This window comes from Antrostomus carolinensis, unplaced genomic scaffold (genome assembly GCF_000700745.2).
Source record: "Antrostomus carolinensis isolate BGI_N321 unplaced genomic scaffold, ASM70074v2 scaffold50812, whole genome shotgun sequence".
Lineage (NCBI taxonomy): Eukaryota > Metazoa > Chordata > Aves > Caprimulgiformes > Caprimulgidae > Antrostomus > Antrostomus carolinensis.
This window is the reverse complement of record NW_010302668.1, coordinates 1-7,925: the sequence shown is the minus strand read 5'-3', so window position 1 is coordinate 7,925 and position 7,925 is coordinate 1. Positions and strand designations below refer to the sequence as shown.

At 42.1% G+C, this 7,925-nt stretch overlaps 1 long non-coding RNA gene across 1 annotated transcript; it reads left to right on the top strand.

Annotated features, from left to right (window-relative positions):
• Positions 1-5,072: 5,072 nt before the first annotated feature.
• Positions 5,073-7,902, top strand: LOC104521766 (uncharacterized). Its single transcript, XR_727979.2, has 3 exons — positions 5,073-5,234; positions 6,603-6,716; positions 7,646-7,902. It is a non-coding gene; the product is annotated as an uncharacterized LOC104521766 (long non-coding RNA).
• The last annotated feature ends 23 nt before the right edge of the window (positions 7,903-7,925 follow it).

Here is a 7,925-nt window from a genome sequence, read left to right as displayed (position 1 = left end):
TTCGGCATTACATCCGCTAGTTTGAATGGCAGCTGCTCCCGTTCTTGAACGGAAGCCAGATTCATTATGCTGTGAAATTATCACTCATTTCTCTAGGTGTGCTCTTTTAACTGCTTAATTAATTTAGATGTGGGCATATATATTCAAATTAAAACACGATTTACTGTAGACGAGTTGAGTTATGGTTATAGACTTCTTGTTAAACACATTTTTATTGTAACTATCAGCTTCTTAAACAGGAATATTTAAAAATACCCGTACGCAGAATGTAGGTTGACAAAATGGCAGTATCTGTTTGAATTGATCCTTATTCTTTCTGTAAACACCAGAGAAGTCTTAGCAGTTATTTGTTCTGACAAGGTAGTACCACCTCTCTGGATGCAGTGCCTCCTGAGCTGTGCAGAGGTGTCAACAGGATGCTGGCAGCAAGGCAAGGGCACCCTGCTCCGAATTGCAGTGCCAGCAGCGTCCAGGTGGAAGCTGGATACCTACTAACCGGCCTCTTTTCTAGTGGAGGAGTTGAGTGAGAAGGCATTTATTTATTTATTTATTTACTTCTGTTCCTCCCTTGCAAAAGCAAACAAAAAATAATGAGGATTTTTTTCTGTCTTTATCTAAAGAATTCTTTTGTCTGGCTGAAATACATCATGAAGCTTCCTACAAAAATACATGTGCACGCAGAGAGCAAAAGAGAGGAAAAAAAAGCTGACAAGTCAGATTTGCATGCCCCTCTAACATACTCCTTCTGTATTTGCAGGGAGAACTAATCACCTTCTATTACTATTGGAAGAAAACCCCTGAAGCAGCAAGTTCTCGAGCCCATCGTAGGCATCGAAGACAAGCTGTGTTTCGGAGAATTAAAACTCGAACTGCTTCCACTCCAGTCAACACTCCCTCCAGGCCCCCCTCCAGTGAATTCTGTAAGTGGAAGCTAAAAGCAATGTGTTTATCTTTGTTTAGATGCAGGGAGCAACAGTAATGTAATGGTGCTGTACCCGCGAGGAAATGGAGTTCAGGCAGTTGCCCTCTCCTGTTCCTACCCCATTATGCTGGAATGTGGTAGGCGTCTTTGATCACCAAGTGCTTTGTGCAGTTTTTAAACATTAAAGCATCCTGTAAGGATGGAAACATTGCCCTGGTACTGAATTTCCCTGCTCTTTTCTTGGTTTTGTGTTGTATTTTCTCCAGGCTTATTGCAGTAGCAGGAATTAGAAAATGCAGAAAGAAGGAAGTCCCTTTCATCCTTACTTGGTGACCTGTACCTTCTGCTTCATCTCAGACTGTGCTGCAGCCAGCACTGTTGTGTCTTAATGCGTCTTGGAAGAACTTTGGCCTTGACTGAAGCAGAAGTGTCTAAACAAAGAATAATTATCTAAACCAGTGAAATGTACTGCGTTGCAAAGGGTTGTGATTAGTAATGTCCATCCTGATGGCTAAATTTTTATCCTTATATAAAAAAGGCTTGTGTTACCCTGTGAGTTTTAAGTCTTTCCATGGACTAAACCCAGCATGTTTCACGTGCTTTCTGAAGAAAAGGGACTATGTGGAAGGCAAAAATTGTCAGACTCGTATTAATGTGGGAGGGTAGAGGATGTGGTGAGGACAGAGAATCTGGAGAGGGTATTAGTGAGGTAGTAAGAAAAGGCTATTAACTTCTTGCTGAAATTGATAGGATTTATTGCTGATTTCTGTGTGCACAAGAATTGAGGATCTTGACTCTACAGCTCAGTCCAAGATAGTCAGCACTTCAGAGCACGTGTGGCTGGAAGGACCCATCCGTTTAGATCCAACTGCAGGATGAGAATAAAAATCAATTTAGTAAGAGAACAAGTTCTAGCCTGGTGTCAATTTTGCAGTCAGGGTTTAAACACCTGCAAGAATTAATGTAGAAATTATGGTAGTGCCAGCAGCTACTGTTATTAAATGGGACCCTGTGTCAATTTGAAGGGTAATGAGTTGATGACAAATGCTAATGGCAAGTACTATAGAATCTTTCCCTCACTATAAGCTGCATGTGTTAACAAAATATCCTCTTGGAACCTTTAGAAAAACAGTATTCTTGCATCATGGACTTCTTTTTCTAATTAAAGATGTGAACAAAAGAAGCCACGGGGCTTTCTGCTTGTGACAAATTATAGACCTGTTACGTTGTGAATTTATAGTAGTGGTGCTGGAAAAATGCAGTACTCTCAATAAGAAGGGATTTTAACCTGAGTTGTTTCAGAATATGGGAGAAGATACAGTTTTTGTGATGTCTGCAGATTTTCAGTGGTTTAGATGGTGCTTTTTAGCTCACAACCTTGAAACGGGCTAATTTGCTATGTGCTTCTTTTGCCACAAAGGAAAGTGACCCTTCCCATCTTCTCCACTTCTTTAAACATGACATTTAAAAACATGTAAGTTTGCCATGGGTTAAAAACTCTAAAGGAGCCTTGCAGTAAGGATTGGAAAGCTGGTATTATCCTTGTAGTACCTCTCATCAAAAAGAATCACATGTTTTTCAAGCAGGTACATTATATGTAAGCTTTGTTTCTTCCTCCCACAAAACACATCTAGCTCTTGGGTTAAATATAGCCGCTGTCTAACAGAGCGTGACGGCACTCCCTGTCTGGTTTGGGAGATGGAGTCTAGAAACAGAATAAAAAATGTCCATGGAATCTGGTAAAGTAGGATGTAGGTACAGAATATTTTATTTTAAATCAAAACAGATTCCTGAGTTAAATCTCCTTTCTCTTGAAAATTGTGCTTTTGGAACACAGCCTCTCTAAACCTGAGCAGTATTTGAATGACAAATTAACTGGAAAAGTTCTGTGTGCTGAATGAAAAGTTCTGTGGATTGTGTCACTTGGTGTGTTCCTGGAATTCTTTAATCTGTAGACTGATCAGGTCTGGCCTTGCTTAGTTTGCAGAATTGGAAATAGCGGCCATCCAAGGCAAGGTGGTTGTAAGAGGTACAAGATTTATGGGAGAGCTGTTATTATTAATGATTAGTTTAGCCCAGTAGGAGGAAATACAAAATCCTGCTGAGTTTTTCTTTTCCCTTTTCTTCTTCCTTTGTTCTTTACTCATTCAGTGGACTTGAGCTCGGCCAGTGAAGATGACTTCGACAGCGAGGACAGCGAACAGGAGCTGAAGGGCTACGCCTGTCGTCACTGCTTCACAACCAGTACGCACCCGATTCATTGCTGTGCTTCTCTCCTTTCTGCTACTGCCTAATTAATGTGGGTTCATTCAAGCAAGAGCAGTTCATGTGTGTGTGTACAGCTGTTCAAAAAAAAAAACCCAGGGTAGCATCAGCTAAAATATGCAGCATTCCTAGCAGGGTTCATCATGCTTTGCCATTGCAAATTACTGTTGCAGTGGCAAAGAATCCTGAGAGGTAGATATTTGTACAGGAAACAAAAATATCTTATGTAATCTATATAATCCATTTGTGATATAGCAAATCAGTATTGGACTGTGACTGTCACACACAAAACTTCTGCTAGCTCGCAGGTGGAGCAGAGGAGGCTTCTTTCTCTGTTTTCAAAGCTGTAGTTGCTGAAGTAAACAAATAGTTTGTAAATTGGACATTGAAGATGTGCACTGGAACACAGACTAAGCCTGGAACAGGACAGAGCTTTCCAGAAATTTCTCCAGCTTGTTACCTGGAGAAAAGCAGTTATTTCTCTAGTTGTTGTGAGCTTTTTAATGCAATGTGTTTGTGCTCAGTGTCTGGTACTTTGTGTATTTCTAAGCTGTTGCTTTTCCTTTCCCAAGCCTCCAAGGACTGGCACCACGGCGGTCGAGAAAACATTTTGCTGTGCACTGATTGTCGCATTCACTTCAAAAAGTACGGAGAGCTGCCACCCATCGAGAAGCCTGTGGACCCTCCACCCTTTATGTTTAAACCTGTCAAAGAGGAAGATGATGGACTTAGTGGAAAGCATAGCATGAGGACAAGGCGGAGTCGAGGCTCGGTAGGTTGAACAGCTTCTTCTGTAAAGAGGAGGTGGTGGAAAAAGAAGCTGAAATCTCTCTCCTGCAAGTTCTAATCAAACTTGTTATTTCCATCATTTTAATGACTGGCAGTGGACTGTCATCATCAGGAGCCACTTGGCCAGTGTATTGTTACAGATTTGGTACTAGTATGTATCCTTCCAGCTGGATCCTGTCAGAGCTATAAGCCCTGGGGCTTATTTTAAAGGAAGAGTTTCAACAAATTAAATACTACTCATGTGGTCTCCTCATATTACTGGAGTTAAAATCTCTTCCCTACAGAAAGCTGGAGTTTGCTCCTATGGTTTGTGTGCTCTGTTACAGAGTTTTTACTTGGGGTGAAATGCTGGGAGCCTTGCTGTGTGCAGGTCACTCGTGAGAGCTCTGGCAGCAGCTCCAGTTAATTTGATGTTTGCTTTGGGTTTTGGCTGATAGAAAGCAGCAGATACATTTATTTTCCTTGCCCTCCCTTCTCTGTCTTTCTGATCATGATGATATGATCATTGCTTCTAAATTTTGTGAGGCTACACTGTCAGGTAAGGTTGGCTTCACTGGTTTTATGGTAGCCAGTCATCCAGAAAACTGGGAGGGAAACAGCATTAATTATGAAATACACTCTGCACTGATTCCTTATTGTGTAGTAGCAGCACATTGAAACTGTGGTTTTAGAAACTGGTCTTGGCTGCTTGAATGCCAACAAACAGACTTGTGTTTTAACAGAACATGAGGGTCCCCCTCCTGCCTCATTCACTGGGTGGGTTTGCACGCTTGCAGATGTGTGCGTGTGCGATTCCTGAAGAAGATGAAGCATGAGAACAGCAGCAGCTTTGGAATGAATGTTGTTGTTGTTAGCAGATACTACTAAATGAAACAATTGCACTTAATGTTTTTGAGTGGGCAAATTAAGGATTTCCCTCCTTTTGAGTACAGATGAACTTTCAGGGGGAAATTGTAACCGTGTTAAAGCTCTTGGTTTTTCACTTTTCAGGCTCTTAGCAGGAGTGCTCCATCCACACCCCTGCTGTAAAACAGAAAAAAATGCAGAGGTTGGACAAATGCTGACTTTGATACACTTTTCTTTCTTAAACAAATAGATGTCTACACTACGTAGCGGTCGTAAAAAGCAGCCAGCCAGCCCTGATGGTAGAGCCTCACCTATTAATGAAGACATTCGTTCCAGTGGCCGCAACTCTCCTAGCGCTGCCAGCACCTCCAGCAATGACAGCAAAGCAGATTCAGTGAAGAAATCTACCAAGGTAAGATTTTCCCATTCTTGTTTTGTGTTAGGACTGGGCACCTGAGGCCTCTTCAGTCAGAGAAATGAGATGCAGATTCTAGGATGCCAGGGAATCTCTCAGTGACCTAGAAATTCCTACTTGTGTGGATAAGCAAAAAATGTAATGGTGCATCTGACTGATGTTTTGTTCCTGTGCATACGGATGTGTAGTGATAAAACCCATTTAAGTATCCCCACATAACCTTACTGCTCTCATGATAAATTAATCCTTCAATTTTGGATGCAAATGCAGGCATTAGGCTCACGGAAGTAATACAGATCAGAAATGCTATATTTGAGACAAGTAGACAGTTTGGGGGATTTTTTTTTTAAGCAGTACTTAATCTTTGTTTACAAAGGAATATGAATATTTAGTAATTGAGACTACTTCTGTTACTGTTTTTCTGTATTTATATTTGCTTGATTTCTCAGAGCAAGCTGACAGTTTAGTCTGTTTAAATGAATAACTGTCTTTCCAGGACCGTACTGAAGAAACAAAGGCAGATGAAGTGGGCAGGCTTGCCATTAAGCAGTGTAAATTAAAAAGTAGCAAGTTAAAAAATAAAACAAATCAAAACTGGGGCATGGAGCAAGTTTTGACATGATAAAAATGAGAACTTAGCAAAATTTGAAGTTAGGTTAGGTAATTATGTGATGTATAAAGCTGTCCCAGGCCATGAAAGAAGGTAGTAATCTTGTAATAACTACTCACTGTGTTAGCCCTCAAACATATGAGGGGATATAAAAATATCCCTCTCAAAATATCAGGAGTAAAGCAGGACTTTGATGTAGTAGAAGGAGGCTTATCCTGTGCCTGTCTGCTGCAGAAATTCTTGCTCTATCCTGTGTAACAACTGGTGCTGGTCTCTGTTAGAAGAGTACACTGGGCCAGTTGATCTGGTGGGAGTTCCTGATAGACTTGATTCTGTACAGCTGAAGACAACTGCTTTGTTGAAAATATTCCTTCAGTTTCAAAGCTGGAGACCACATCTGCATGATGAGGAATGTTTTACTCCATGTTCCTCTTTTTGTTTTGGATTTCTATCTAAAACTTGACCTCCAGAGGGAGCGGCTAGAGCATTCTGTAGATGCAGCATCTTCTGGGAGCTGCTCCTGGCAGATGGCAGAATACAGCAGCAGCTCCAGAACAGATTCCCCTGCAACCTGTAATTGGACAGAGGACAGATGTGTATTGGGTTGCTGTTAAATACTGACTGTCTCAACTTCTACTCTGCTCCATAGGGACCCTTCTTGTTTATTTGTATTAAATGTGATAGCACTGGCATACGCTGTTTACTTCTGCATTTACATCACTGGTAACTGTCTTGTTCTGCTTTGTTTGTGGCAGAAGATAAAAGAAGAGGTATCTTCTCCTCTCAAGAACTCCAAGAGGCAGCGGGAAAAGACAGCTTCTGACACAGAGGAACCTGACAGGTCCAATGCCAAAAAATCCAAAACTCAAGTGAGTCCCACGGAGAAATTTTCTCTTAGGAGAATGGTTTGAGAGTGGGAGGGAGTGCAAACCCTGGAACAAACCAAAAACTTGAAATCAGTTTAAGCCACAGCAAATTGTAACTTAATCTGTGCCTGGAAAGCAACTAATATTGTAATGTGTTCCTTCTGTTGAAAAACAGTGGAATGACGCAGGGTAAGTCCAGAAGTCTCTTTTTTTTGTTTTAATATCAATATCAACCATACAGGATTATACTTGGATTATTTTCCACTCACTCCCTCCAGTTTTTTTTTAACTGAAATTTGTTTTTATTTGTTTTTTCCTCTTCTGTGGCAAGAAGGCTGGAGTTCTCTGCATTTAATGGTATCAAAGCTCAGCTGAAATACTTTCAGGATGTCTTTTCAGCTCTGTGTTCCTGACAAGGTTCACTCTGTGCACAGGATTTGGGCATTTTGGCACTGAGCTTTCCATGTTACAGAGTAATGGGATGGTAGAGATTGGAAGGGACCTGGAGGCCATCTAGTCCACCCCCTCTGCTCAAGCAGGGCCACCTAGAGCCGACTGCCCAGGACCATGTCCAGATGGCTTTTGAATATCTCCAAAGAAGGAGAGTCCACAGTCTCTGTGGGCAGCCTGTTCCATTGCTTGGTCACCTTCATAGTAAAAAAGTGTTTCATTATGTTCAGGCAGAATCTCCTTTATTTCCCTTTGTGCCATTGCCAATGGACACTGCTAAAAGAGCCTGGCTTCGCTGTGTTTGCACCCTGCCTTTGGATATTGATGTTGCCTGTGCTGTTTTAAGCCCTGTGAGGTTCCAAGGGTGGTACTCACACTTGTGTTTGCACTGTGTTTAGTAGGCTGCATCCTCTGGCATGCTGGTGATGTTCTTTGTGCAGTTTTCTCATGCACAGTGGTTGTTCTTCCCTCTCTCCCTGCAGGAGATCAGCAGGCCAAACTCTCCCTCTGAGGGTGAGGGTGAAGGTGAGAGCTCTGACAGCCGCAGCGTCAATGACGAAGGGAGCAGTGATCCCAAGGACATTGACCAGGATAACCGGAGCACATCACCCAGCATCCCTAGCCCTCAAGACAATGAGAGCGACTCGGATTCATCCGCTCAACAGCAAGTGCTGCAGGCGCAGCCCCAAGCGCTTCAGGCACAGAGTGGTTCTGGCCAAGTTCCTCCTCCTACACCACCTATATCAGCCCAGTTATCAGCAT